General features: G+C 39.4%; 1 protein-coding gene across 4 annotated transcripts in view; it reads left to right on the top strand.

Annotated features, from left to right (window-relative positions):
• Positions 1-14,693, top strand: part of LOC100544230 (low-density lipoprotein receptor class A domain-containing protein 4) — a 317,415-nt gene that overhangs the window by 37,634 nt on the left and 265,088 nt on the right. For 2 of the 4 annotated variants that reach the window (XM_085220728.1, XM_085220723.1), the window contains exon 2: positions 3,854-3,937. The exons of 1 other annotated variant lie outside the window; for it this stretch is intronic. The gene's annotated coding sequence lies outside the window, so the exon portion shown is untranslated. Of the gene's footprint in view, positions 1-3,853; positions 3,938-6,376; positions 6,448-14,693 lie in introns of all 4 variants that reach the window. One more of the 4 variants, XM_085220724.1, reaches the window with a different exon arrangement.

Here is a 14,693-nt window from a genome sequence, read left to right as displayed (position 1 = left end):
CAGATTCATTTGTTTCCTAATTAATCAGAAAGAGTGTTCTTTTTATTTCAGCCATCTGGAGGAGAGCATGTTGTTTAGCTTCTTGCTACTGCAAATTGGAGCTACACAGGAAAAAGGATGTTTCAACTTGTGTTTTTGGCTTGTTTTTCTAGGTTGAGTCAGTGCAGAGCACATTAAAACATACAGTAGTCAGCTGCAAAGTTCATCTCTTAAGGACTGTGAAAATGTAACTGAAATATTCTTCCCCAAAAGACAGGAAAATATCGACTGTTTAATTGCTTATTATTACTTCTTTTGTTCCGTGAAATCAATTGTCAGATAAAAACGATGTTTCCTCAGCGAACTGCAGAACGGTTCTTGGATGCCGCATCTGTTAGTTTGCCATAGAGAACGCTGAACATTGCTTTTGCATTTCGTCTTTGGATTAACGTCGGAAGCATTTTGCCTGTCACACAATTTGTTGAGCGTGCCATTAGCTCGCTAGCTCCTCACTCGGATCTTAAAACATTGCGTTCTGCTCTCCAGAAGCCGCTCCAGCTCAGCCTTCCTTTGGAAGCTGCGTTGTTCGCATGGAATACTTTCCAAGGCGCAGACTGTCCCTATGTGATGTTTACTGTATTTTTGCCTTGCAGCCAGCAGATTTTAGTACAAACTTGCCTGGGGGTGGCCTTGTCCTATTTTCCTCTTAGATGGTTCTGGCATTTATAGAGCTTGGGAGATCGTGCTTCTGAATTTTCCAGTCTGAAGAGCCCGAGCCAAAACAGCAGGGGAGATAGCAAACCTGTACGTTGTTTGGCTTACGGCAGCTGGGCCTGTTTTTCCTTTGACCTAAAGCAATGGCAGATTTTCTTGGGTTTGGTGTGGAGGAGGGGGATACGAAGATGAGGAACGATGCGTGAGGAAAACTGCTTTCTCTCTTTGCTTTGCTTTTTTTATTATTACCTCTGTTCCTCTTTTTGCACCTTTAAGTGCAAAAAAGCCTCAAGTTGATTTTATACCGCAATTAGGATTTTTTTCTTGTTGGTAATTTATGAATAGTGATTACTGATGAGAAGAGGGATTGTGCTTTGCTTTAATATTGCATTAACATTTTGAGCAATAACCTCTTTTTTGTTGATGTACCACTGTGCCCGCAGAGTTGACTTTTTTGTAGAGGACTGGCTCCTTGGGCTTGTTAGTGACGTTCAGTAGCTTCCCACCACACTGTATTTTCTTTATGTCTTGGTCAGTGGGAAAAAAAGTCCCCAAAACAAACCTCTTGCCAATTAGTGCCCAAAGCCTCTGCTGGGGAATGAACTTTGCTGAATGAATGTGGGAAAATTGGAAATACCCTGCAGATGGTGGCTCAGAGAATATAGAACTCGTTTTCAGAGAGCCTTTGTTGTCTGTAAACACTTTCTCCTCAGTCTTCTCCTCTAAATGAGGCTTCCTGTGGAAATAGACCTCACTGTCTGCCTTTTACTTGTCCTGCTCTTATGTTTAGCAACAGATGTTTTGGTTAAGTTTTGCATTTGTGTAATAGTTATTTAGTTGTTCCGCAGAGTGATTTTATTCATGAAGGAATGCTTCTTCATGTGATTATTTGATTCCCAAGCTTATGAATTCCAGGAGCATAGGAAAGTTTCCTAAAAAAAAAAGTTACTGAGAACAACAGCGTGTGGCGAACCTCACCACATGTGCGAAGCAGAATGCAGAGTTGTATTGAGCACTGGGGACTCATCCTGATTAAGCCGGATCCAAAAGCATCTTTACCAGCTTCACAGTGCAAATGCTTTTCTAGAGGGAGAATTTTCCCAATTGGCAACTATCGGTAGTTTTCCTGTCTCGGTCTCCATCTGCAGTCCCCTCTGAGTTCCTCGGAGACACGCACGAATGACATTCCTACCCATGGGGAGATGGACCCTTGCATGGGTGCGTAACCTGGAGAGTGGCAGCAGAATACTGATCATCCAGACTCTGAATGAAAAACGCTGGCAAGGGATTCTTGTACTTTCATGATCATTCTCTGCTGTGTTTCCTATCACTCTTCGTCTTGTTTTTTTTTCCACTAAATGTAATGATTCCCATAGCCTGTCTACTGGTATTTAATACTTCGTCTGTTGTATGCAGGAACAGATTTCCTTTCCCATGCTGAACTAACCGAGGGAGGCTGTCATCGCTACTTATTAGTTTCTGTCTTCTTTCAGTGTTCTCAAGAACATCTTCTTTAACATTAAGTAGCAGATCTGGTCGATTCTCTGTTGATATTAATTGCTGCATAATGAAGTGCCCTTGAAAGTCAGTTATGTAAATGAGCAGCCTTGAGCTGGCCATAAGAACAATGCTGGCTTGGTCTTTAATTTAATAATTGGGGAATTGGAACATAAAGCAGTTCTTTAAATCTGAAATTGGATAGAGTCATATTTTTATTAGCCAAATTCTGATTGCATGAACCATGATTAATCATTGGTTTAAAATTCAGTTTAGGTTTACTTTGCATGCAGGCAAGTACTGCAGATACTGTTGTATATCAGGAAGAACTTTTATGTTCAGTTGCCTTACGTATTTTAGTTGATTATTTTGAAAAAAGCTGGTAATTTGTTGTAAAGACCAACTAATCTTTCTTGAAACACATTGCATCTGTTTTCTTCCCTTCCTGCTTACCTTAGTTGTGATAGAAATTACTGTTCTTCCATAAAAATTTGTTGTGTTTTTCCTGAAGACACAGCGTATCTGAGCCTCTTGGCTTATTAGAAAGTCTGTGAATTCTAGACAATAGAGGACCATTACATCATCCGAATCATTCTGTCAGCTCAGGTAAAGTCTATTCATTACTGCATACAATACCTGCATACTGGTGGATGCAGAGTTATTTGCAAATACAGCCTTGGCAGGCCTCCTCTGGAATTCTGAACGGGTTTTCCAGCTAGACTTAGTCATTTTTTCCCAAATGTCTTGGCATAGTTGATCACTCAGGAGTGACATATGGTAGAAACATGCTCTGAGGGACAAGTCTCCCGGATGGCGCACAGCACCACACAAGATAGACAGATGGTGGCTTATTCAACCTTGGAAAAAGTTTAATCCTACATATTGGCAAGGCGGCCTGGGTACTGAGAGAGGCGCACACATGCCTGTGAAATCTGAGGCAAAGCTTTTGCGAATTTGCTTGCTGTTACTGAAAGAGCTAGAAGGATCGAGGTAGCTTTATACAGCGTAAATATCTGCAAAGCTGCATGTTCTGCATGCTGTCGAGAAAAAGTGAAGTCCCTTGGAAACATGGAAATCCCAGAGTTGGCGGAAGACTGCAGAAGATAAAGTTTGCAGAAATTTCCACAGCTGTTTTTAGACTTCAGACATCTTTATTCAGAGTTACTGAGTGCTGAACCTTAGCGCCAATAGCTGTTCATTAAAGGAAGTTTTGAATGGGAGGAAGAGTAATTCTGTGTTTTTCATGGGTTTTAGTTATGTTGCTGTTGGTTTTGTAGAATGTATTAAAAGCACTTGACAGCACAGAAAACATAACCTTCCTTTCAGTTTAGTAATCTTAAGGAAATGCCCTGACAATAAATTCAAATTAATGGCAGAAAATGCAAATGGTACGTTATAGTTCTGTGTAAAGAAGAGCATCAGGCCTGTCGCTTAAATATCTTTGTAATTAAGGTAGTGATCTCAGAGGGAAAAACGAACCCTTAATACGTTCTATAGAGATACTTAACGAAGAACACAAGTCTGATTTGAAATCTTTCAAGAACTCCAGTAGTGATAGATCTTCTGAAGTCAGCACAGTGTTCTTGTAGCAATTTTGAAAATGCTGACCCACTGAGAACAAGAAGGATTGTCTACCATCCGTGTTTTTCACTTTTTCCTGTAGGTCACTCTCAGTATTCATAACCAGAAGAGAGAGGAAGAATCTCCTGACTCCCTGGACATCAAGGATATCGCTATGTTATATTTGGTGAGTTTAAACTACACAAGACTTTTCTTTCTGAAACGCTTTTAGAAAGGTAAATACAATTCAGACAAACCAATCTTTTGTAATAGGGGTATACTGTATTCAAATTCATAACTTTTCTGCCTTATCGCAGCGTGATCTTTTTGAGATGTATTTTGTTGCAGTTATATATATGCATGTTTTGGTGGTAGTTATTCATATACATAATTGTAACTAAACCTTACTACTAATTTTTAGATAGTGAAAGATTTTGATTTATGAGTCCTGAGATCTTCTGTGGAAATACATGGATCTCGAGGAAATCTCGCAGGTGAAAGACATGAGGAAGTGATTTGCTCAGAGTAGTCAATGTATTAGTAATTATTTGCTGGGATGTGGTAGACCCAGTTATTATTACTGTTTTTTACCTACAAAAAATAAGTCTTGAAAATGAGCCTCCTAGACGCTGAATTGTTAAATCAGTTGGCACTGAGTGACAAGTGGTGTAGTGTCAGAGCTTGAGAGGCAGCTGCAAAAAGGGAAGAGAATAGTTCAGTGACCTGTTTAGGATATGCGTGAAAGAAATAAAAGACACCACATTCCTTCTTTCAGCTGGGGATGCTTTTGTATAATGTGATGATACGCTTACTTTGAGTCAGATGAACACGAATATTGAGTCTTCCTGAGAACCTTTCAGGTACTTTCTTGTTACTCTTTATTTTGCTGTGCTCCATTACGAGAAATGGTAACCATATCATAACTGAGCCCAAATGGCAGCCACAATTGCTGTAGAACTAGAGCAGTCTCCCTGATTTTATTTTTTGTCTTTCATAGCTATGATAGCGCTAGACAATACAAAGTTGAATAATTAAACTTTGTGCTGAAGTGCACAGTCAGCAAAATATGACAGATATCAGTGTGCTCCCAGCCTAGACCCTGCTAAGTGTACTTAGAAACCACGCAGACGAAGTGAGCAGTTTGGTCGCCCATCCATTCCCTTTTGGCAGAGCTGTGGCTTGCTGTCACAAAGAGTGCCTGTGGGCCTTTCAAACATCATTTATTTGTGAGAGCTACAATCTGATGAGATGATTAATATTCTGCAGATCCACAACTGACACCTTTTTGACCCAGATCTGAAGTTCAGACTTGGAAGTACCTGAATCCCTTGGAATTTTAAGCTATGCTTCATGGATTTGCCGTTTCTATAATTTATAGGCTAAACGTGATCGTATCACTGTTGAATTGCTGAACATCAGTGTGTGTGAACGGGCCATCTGCTGTCAGGGCTGAGTCTTGCATCTCTCCACCCAGTGACAGCAGAGGTCATTAAACCATGGTGACTCTCACTCGGGTGGGAGTGGTTTGAGGTAATATGGCTGTGTGGGGGGGAAAAAAAAAAAAAGGCACACATCAGATCTCATTGTTCTTCATCCTGTAGTAATATGACATGTGAAGGACTAAAGTGGAGAAAGGCGGAGCTTGGAATGGGAGACTGGATTCTCACAGATATGTAAAAGGTTTGGATGTCTGAGAGGAACAAAGGCTGACTTGTAGCAGGGGTTTTGAGTTAATTATGAGTACAGATGAAGAAGGATGGAAAAACTGTCTATGTAGGAGAGAAGCAGCCTTCAGAATTTGGAAGGGAACATGCATACAGTTGGACTTTTTTGGAGGGTTCTGATCCTTAAGTCACTTAGTGGCAGAGTAACAGAGATATAAAATGTGTACAGTCTCATTTTGTCAAGACTTGTGTACCTTGTGCTTTTCATAATTGGAGAGTGAATGTTGATTTTTTTGTTTAACTTTTTTTTTTTTTTTTTAAACTCCTCCAAAACTTTTGTGTGTTTTGCTTCAGCCACTGAATATCCTAGAAATGCAGAATACCCATTGGCTGACCTTTGTGTTCAAGTGGCTGAGAAGTTTGGGCAGGATGTGGGGTTAGTGGTAGCCGGGGAATCCCATTCCACATTGCTCTGCCAGGAGTGCTGCTTTGGAGATGTGGTAATCAATAGGAAAAAGTAGAATGCGGAAAATAAGAAAAAGATATGGTAGGGAGATAAGTGATCCAAACTGAAGGAAGCACAGAAGGTGCTTAGGACAGTACACAACTGCACATGCAGCAGGAGGAATTCTACCATGCTAGTTCCTGCTACCTGCTGTGGGGATGTTGAGAGAGCCACTGCAGTCAAGGTTGTGTTGAAACTTTACAATCAGGACTAAACTGTTTTGCTGCATGCCTTGAGGAATTGTAGTCTTTATTGCAGCTGATTCTAAAATGTGTTTTTAAGTGATGTAGCCAAATGGAGAAGGAACAACTTAAAAATCCTCGTTCAGTGAGTAATGTGGTGGTGGTAAGTGTGAAGTTGCGATTGTCATCTTTATCTTTTTCTTTCTTTCTTGAAAGGTGTTTGGAGATGTTATTTCCTAATTTAGGACTTAATCCCTTCCCCTCCCCATCCCCAGCCCTGAATCCATCTGAAACCCTAGGCTGCGCTGTGCACTTGAAGTGATGTGCCTCAGAGTCCTAAATTCAGGTAAAGCTGAAAATGGCTGCAGTCACTTCTATGCTTTCTGTCCATCCCCCTTTGTTCCTTCTCCCTCCCTATTCCCCTTGTGCTCGCTTGCTCTCTCTTTAGTTTAACACAGTTGAACAGCAGTGAAGTGTAAAATGTGCTTTTGCCAAGGTCAGTTTCTTGTGATTACTCGCCTGTGGCAACTTATGCCAGTTGCAACAGACTGAGTCTCAGCAGTCCACAAAGTCACACTGGTGCTTATGCAGAGGACACCCAGTGTAGGTTATAGTAAGTATAGTTTGGAATAGCTTGCAATGCTGCTGAATTTTAGCAGCTTTATTTAACTCTTCTCATCTCGCTTGTGCATATTTCATGGTTTGGAGTCTGTTATTTGTTCCACAAAGCAATAGATTGGCATCTTCTCCAGGACCCTTAAGGAGGAAATTCACGTTAGAGGATGGTTGTTTTCTTACTGTGAGTTGCCTAACTTTCAGGAAGTATTCATAGGAGAAGATACAATAAAGAGTCACTGACACACTGCATTTTCTAAATGTTTCATATATATATATAAATTTTATTTGTTGGCTCTTGGAGGAAGTCATATCAAATTCTGCTCTATTTAAATTGATAAAAGACAGAAGAGAAAATACATACCTATGTAGGAAGAAGCATTATTGAAAAGTGTAAGAAGGCTTAAAACGAGAACTGAGAAGACAGTGATACAGTCTTTATTCCCCCTTTGAAAATGTTGCATACACTCAAAGAATTTTTTTTTTATAAGAACCTAATAAAGAATTTGCCTGCTGTGACAGAGGAAGGAGTATGAGATGCATGAACATCTGTTTTAGGAAATGTGAATTGTTGAATCCCCTTGTGTTGTGCGTACTGAATTGAGTGCCACTAGGTAAGAGGTACCTCCTTTTTCATTCCCCTTTCTGACATTTGAGTAAACATGCATCCTTTTATGAAAAAAATGTTATGTTTAAAACAGAAAAGCATGAACTTACTCTGTTAGTTTGCTCATTTGTGTTATTGTTGACCATGATATTTTTCATTCTCAAATATGTACTTAAATAAGAAGCACTTTGCTCTTGAGCTTTCTGATGTTGATTTTGAGGTTACCTGTCCATCATTCCTGATTACTAGAGAGGGGAAAAAATAATCTAGATGATCAACTGAAGGGCTGGAGCTGAACTTCAGATGCCTTTGAAATTCAGTTAAGTGCAGAATTTCATTGCATAAAATTGATTATGCGTTTGATTCATTTTGAAGCTACGTTTTGCTATATTAAACACTACTCTCACATTTGGCTTTGGAATGATTCTTGGACATGAGTAAAATATTGAGTCAGCAACTGAATATTGATTTTGTAGACCTCTGCGCACAAGAATGTTCCTGTTAAACTCACTGAAACCCCCGCAAAGTAAGGTGAGGACTGAGAAGTCATTTGAAACACTTTAAGAAGTGTTTGTCACGTATTTTCTGTTTAGCCTTGCTGTCAGGCTTGCACTAAGCATTTCTTGAGGCAGATGCTACTTGTTGCTTTTTTGCACATGTGGAAGACAATGGAATTAATCTTTTGTTGCAAGTATGTTTTGGACTGAAATTTGCTTATCTGTTTTTGCTGCTGTTCCATCCTGTATTCCTTTGCGTTTGATAACATTTATATTGGCTCAGCTCTTATGGAAGAATACGTTTTGATACCTCTGTTCAGACTTTGTGAAGGCTGGGCTGTCTGCTTAACTTGTTTCAAAGCTGGAAATCCATGGTGGAAATGGGCAGTGTTTTGTGTGACTGTGCTGTACAGGCACGTAGCCATTGTTGTGATGCAAGTTGTCTTCCAGTTGTTTCAGAAAGAAAAATGGGAACAAGAAGAAACTAGCAGCAGAGAAGCGCCGCTGGTCGGTTTTCAGTCAGCTGAGTAGTGGACAAAAGGGTGTTCTTGGGTGCAGTGAAATAGACAAGCTTCATTGTCTATGCTCACCAGAATTTATCCCATTCATTTAGTTTAATCTTAAGGAACACGAGCAAAGGAAAGAACTACTCAGAAGGTTTTTTGGAACATTCCTTAAGACGTTCCTGCAGTGGGCTGCTAATGATGCGTGCTCAGAGCATCTCCTCATTATGTTTTTAGCACAAGCAAAAGGTTGCTCATCAGGATCGAAGAAGCCCACACGATCTGAAATCTCTCAAATCTATGTACAGAACTCCTAAACATTTTTTTAAAGCTCATCATTTGCTGACTTTGCTATTTCTCAAATTCTTGACTTAGTGTGGTTGCAGAAATGCTTTACTGTGTGTGCTGAAGGTAGATGTTTTCTGATCTGGTAAGAACTCAGAGCCCTTGACAACCTGCAAGATGTGGAACCTAAGTTTTTTCTTAATTCATGGATTGAGATGTGAAAGGCTGCCCAGAGAGGTGGTGGGTGCCCCATCATTCCTGGAGACACTTAACATCAGGCTGGATGGAACTCTGAACAACCTGATGTGCTGTAGGTGTCCGTGTTCATTGCAGGGGAGTTGGACTAGGTGACCTCTAAGGGTCCCTTCCACTCAAACAGTTCTATGATTCTATGAAAGCTTGTCAAGCGATTTATCCCTATAATTTTATAGTTTTAAAGGGAGCTCTCTGAGTCAGTATCTTAGTCAGCTTGAAGAATGCTTATTGTGCTAATTTGGATGAGATAGAAATAAGCATTTTGATGTACGGATTGAATTCCACGTTAGTATTGCATCTGCAGTTTGTCAGTACCACAAGAGGCTTGTGTTGTGCAGCAAAACTTCTTTCTCTGTCTTGAACTCTCAGTGCTCGTCTTGCTTTGTTTGGGAGCGGTGTTAGAATCCCCTCTTATCATTCAGTTCACGTTTGGTCATAGGGGAATATCTGAGAACTTGAAGCTGGGTAAAGAGAGATCAAGGAATTTAGAGAAAGCATTCTCAGGTTCTGTTTGGAAGATGTTTTTTCCAAACAAAGACCTGTGGAATGGTTATGATCCTGATGTCCTTGGAAGATGAAAAGGAAAGCAGGTGATAAATCGTGTTTTCTTATTTCCCATTTTAATGGTAAGATTATTTTCAAGCTTCTAATGGCTTTTAATAAATGCGGATTTACTCATTCCAGTTATGACAAGGCAGCGTCGTTGATGGTTTCCTTCTTGTCAGATGGGCAAAGTGCAATGACTGAATGAATGCGGGAGGCAGGATTGCTTATGGTTTGTTACAGCTTTGACACCTGAATCACCACAAGGACTGGGACAGTCTGTAGCGTGACTTTGGCCCCCATGTGGGAAATACTGGCTGATAATTTTCTGCCTCATGGGTGGTGTGAAGATTAACTTCACAGAAGAAGTGAAGTATTTATTAATAAACGGCTATTCTTGATATGTCACTTACTTGTTCCTAGCAGTGACACTGGTAATATATTGCTCCTGAGAGGAATGTAAGTGAGCGCTTAAAACAAAAGAGACACATTTAAGTAATTTTATCATCCTTCGTGAGAGCGTGTATATTCGCTAGTGTCCATAGTAGTACTTAATGTTCTGATGATTTTCAGCTGTTAGAGAAGAAATGCCTCTGAGTGAGAAGGAAGATGGCAAGGTCATGCACTGCAGTGCTTGGTAATCTTTCTTTAACACAGCACGTATTTTAAATCCAGCTACACTGTAGAAGTTGGATCTTGTTGCATGTTTTCTGCAGTACAAGTGTGATGTATGATTAAGTCATGAAGTGTTAACAGCAACGTGCCTATTTTCTTTTTTAATTCTTTCAATTTTTGTATCACAGTTAAAGAGGCAAAATACTTTGGCAGTCCATTCCCAGCATCAGAGCTGTCCTTTACTCTGTGATGGGAGATGTGGGAAAACAAGCATTGCTTTGCATTTCTTTCAGTGGTCAACCTGAAGCATATGACTGAACAAGGTCATAACGGTTTGGAAGGACTTTCACATGCTTCTGTTATTTTATTAGCTGCTTGATGAAAAAACCCTCTGGATCTTTTTTTGTTGTTGTTTTGTTTCTTTATAGGTTTGGACTTCTGTATTTAATCTAGTATAAATTTAAAAAATAATGTTCTGGTAAATATTCTTTGGGTTTAAATTGGAATTGTTTCGCAGATCTTCTACTTTTGGATGTGGGTTGGAAGGAAAGAAATGTGATGAATTTGAAGGGCAGAGGAGAGGAGTGCACTTGAAAACCTGATTTGCTGCAGAAGCTCAGGCACAGAGGTCATTTTTGATACAGTGCTGAGTATCTGAGCTTTCGTCTGAAAGGAGCAGCGGTGAACTCTTTCTTATACACATTGGTTACTGTACTCTGGGATCATTGCACTGAGATTTAGTTCAGTGTTTAATAATTTATCCAGATGTTAAAATTTGGGGAAAACAAAGAAATTTAGCAGCTTTACTAAATCTCAACTGTTTTTAGAAATCTGTGTTCTCTTAACGTACTGGCAGTGACTGAGCTGTGCCTTAATGAGACTTCTGTTGTGCTTTCAGCCAGGGGTCTCATTGCTTTGCCCCCGCAGTTGACATAAGAGTTTGTTCTGCAGCTGCACTGAAGACAGCCCAGGAATGTGGTGTGACATCTCAGTGTCCTCTGCAGGGCTCCCTGCCTGCAGGAGCTGCTGAAGGTGACTGCTGGTGGTTTGCAACCATTGCAGCAAACACATGGAACAGCACTATCCAGATCTGAAAATAAAATACTTAATTTATGATCTGTTTTACATATTGTGTTTAAAATGAGAGTTTACGTTTCTATCCTGTTTTATTGATGGAGCTTTTTCTCTTTCAAGTATTAAACCTGAAGCAATGACTTATGAATCACTCTCATTGTTGCACTTACAAACTAACTTGACTCATCAGTGATTTTTCTTCTGGCATGATTTGAGGGAAATGCCAGTTGTTTTTTTTTTTGTGGTTTCTAATCGTTATTGACTTTTGAAGAAAGGCAGAGGAAGAGAGGCCAGCTAAGCAGCTGATTTTATTTAGGTTTGTGCTTTTGAAGAGACTCATCATGCAATAAAATATCATACAGTTGCATAAAGGAGCCTGTAAGATGCTGGTCTCTATTCTTTAGTGTCAGACAAGGATGGTAACAAGTGGGTCCAAGAGCTCTTTGTTATGCTCATAATTCCTTGCCAGTTCTTTTCAATAGTTTTCCAGATGTATAAGATTAGGAAAAAATTCTTATCTGGAGAACTCTTGCAGATAAACCCCAAAAGCTTTTGTGTTTTTGTTTTCTGTTCAGGTTTTCTGTACACTCGGTGTCTAGTGATATGTATTTGTTAACTCATTACATGGTCATGTGATTTCTCCTGTACTTTATAATCCTTATTCTATTGGGTAACATTAATTTTAATGTTACACTTATAGTATCACCAAATGCGCAACGTTGTTCAGTGCTTGTGTTGGAGGAGCTTGTGAAGCACCACTGAAGTTGGGCTTTGCTTTCCAAGTTTACGCTTTTGTAATAACCTAGAATTAGCCCATTAAAGCACTGTCAGAAAAGTTTCTCTTATTACTAGGAGCAACCATATACCTATTTCTGTGTTACTGATTTTATTCTTGTCTCCAAGATCCAAATACTTCTATGTCTTTTGACAAAAGTATAGAAGCTTTTAGCTAAGCTTCTTAAAACCTCAGTTTGTTTTTGTGCATTCATTAGCCCCGATGGCTGAAATCTTTCAAATCAAACAGATTAAAGTATTTATTGTTTGTATTACATAATCGCTCCTTCTCACTGTATGTTCATTGTCAGGACTTGACTAAAGGGGTTTGTTTCATGCAGTGCAAACCATCCTTCCCAATTATCTCTAAGGACAACACAACTAGATCTGTCAGCTGCACCGTGATAGAGTTATACGAGCTGTTTCCTTCAGAAATTAATACTTTTTTTTTTCTATTTTTTTTTGGCCACATGTGAGGACTCAGAATCCATGCCTTCACTCCCTGACCAATTAGTAGGTACTTTTAGTATACTGAAGCATTTGAAAAAAGTCAGTTTACATCATTTATGATGTAGAAGTCGGTAGAGTAGCTAGAGAAGAGAGAAATGTGATGTGTAGGATTTGTGCATGCACAGATGATGGGCAGATGAGTGTGTCCTGGGTAGGATGCAGAGATCTCTCTGCAGGGAGGTGAGAAGCCGGACTGCTCCACTGCATCCTGTTGGCATGTGGTCATTCATCTATAGGGAGTGAAACCCCCTTGGTTCTCATGCAGGTAAATAGGCTTCTTAAATTACTGATATTATTCTGAGCTAAATATTTCTTTCCAGTTTCACCATGAGTGGGAAAACTTTTTTTCCAGGGAAGAAACAGGATTGAATGACATCTGTGACAGTAATACGTATCACAGGACTTTTCACTGAGGTGTAATCTGTGACATGGATGGCTCTCGCTTTGGGTGATTTTTGCCTCGTTTCAAACTGACCAAACAGCAATTCTTAATTTCAGAAGTAAAGGAAAATTCGCTCTCGAATCCTTCATGTCTGTTCCCAGCCGGAGTCATCCAGTTTTGTTGATAATGATGTCATCTGTTGCATAACCCGAGAATAGGGAGCCTGCTGCTGCAGCATCCTCCGTTCTTGGCTCTGCTGGGAGGCTTCAAAGGGAGACTGTGTGCGTGAGGCGACTGCTCTACCAGCAAGACCAGAGCATCCAGGCATATGTTTAGAAATGGAAAACAACAACACAAAGGAGCAGTGACCACGCAGTTGAGGTCTTTCAAGCTATTTTGAAGTTCAGGATAATTATTTCAAATTTTATACAGCTGAAGAAGATCAGAGAAATTCCCTAGCATTTGATTCTGTAGCTACTGGGTATGAGAAAGTTTTTGAGAATGTATGTTTTGAAAATAATTAAGTGTGATTTTTGTGTTGCATCCTGTTGCTTTCTTGGCTATTTTCTATAAAGCTTGCAATTATTTTTTTTTACATGAAATCAGTAGAAAAATTACTTTAAAAGTAAGAAAAGAATTGTAGGAAAGCTTTTAGTAATGGTTTTGTCTGAAGATTGGACAGTTGTTTCAAGACTGCAGTTGGGAAAATCACTGATTTTTTAAAAAATATTTATTTTCACAATAAATTGAAAGAATTTCTCCTAATTGTATCCCCAGGCAGTCTGCATGAAGGTGCCTAGTGTTTCAGTGTTTCTAATTTAATACCATCTAACTTATCTTTCAGTAGATTTCATTAATCATAAATAAATAAATTTCTTTATCCCTTGTGCTTTAAGTATATTGTACATTATGATTCAGTACATGCTTCTATGCATCATCTTTTTCAACATCAAATGTTCTGTTTTTTCATTTCAATTCAGAATATTTTTCTTTAATGGCATAAGAAAAATCTTAATACTTACGTGTGCTGATTTAGCAAGTTGTCTTAATGGAAATTTTAGAGAAAATTGCTACGATACACAAAATATTAAACAAAAAGAAGCCACTCAGCTTTCATACCACCAGCTTTATGGCAGTGTTCTAACCCACATTCTGTTTGTTCCTATCATTTACTGTAATGATAGCTTGCATTTTCTGTTAAAGGGAAAATGGTGGTAGCTTGATTTTTTTTATTTATTTATTTTTTTTATTTTTTTATTTTTTTATTTTTTTTTGGTAGGCATCTACTATACAGGTGAGGCAGGGGGGAAGGTGGAGTTGAGTGAGCTTACTCCCCGTGCTGGTTCTCTGCTGAGCCCTGTGTGATGAGGTGGTGCTCATGGCATTGCCATGCCTTCTCCTCTTGCAGCAGTTTGCTGGTTGGTGTTTCTCATAGAGAATCATAGGATCACCAAGATAGAAAAATACCTCCAAGATCATCCAGTCCAACTGTCCACCGATCACCAATATTTCCCACTAAACCACATCCCTCAGTACAACAGCTGAACACCTCCAGAGCCCGTGACTCCCATCATCTCCCTGGGCAGCCTGTTCCAGTACCTGACTGCTCTTTCAGAGAAGATTTTCCTAGTATCTAACCTGATAGTTACAGTCTGATTACTTTTGATAGGTGTGTACTGAAGTGCTCCTCTCATGCCTCCCAAATCTTTGTGTTATTGTTTAAGTAGAATTTTGAACTCCGGAGTCAGACACATTCCTCCTTTCCTATTTTTTCCTCTTTCTTTTATGAGCCTTACTGTATACATTTTCAGTATTATGTTCTAATGAATGCTTGTTTTGATGACTACAGAAGGAAAGCATGATGGGGTTTCTGCTTGCTTTCTGATTTGCTCTCTGTGGTGGTGCCTGGTTCCTTCACTGGTTCTCCCTCCT

The sequence above is a fragment of the Meleagris gallopavo genome, chromosome 3 (genome assembly GCF_905368555.1).
Source record: "Meleagris gallopavo chromosome 3, MGAL_WU_HG_1.1, whole genome shotgun sequence".
NCBI classification, from domain to species: Eukaryota; Metazoa; Chordata; class Aves; order Galliformes; family Phasianidae; genus Meleagris; species Meleagris gallopavo.
This window is presented reverse-complemented; position numbering and strand designations above follow the sequence as displayed.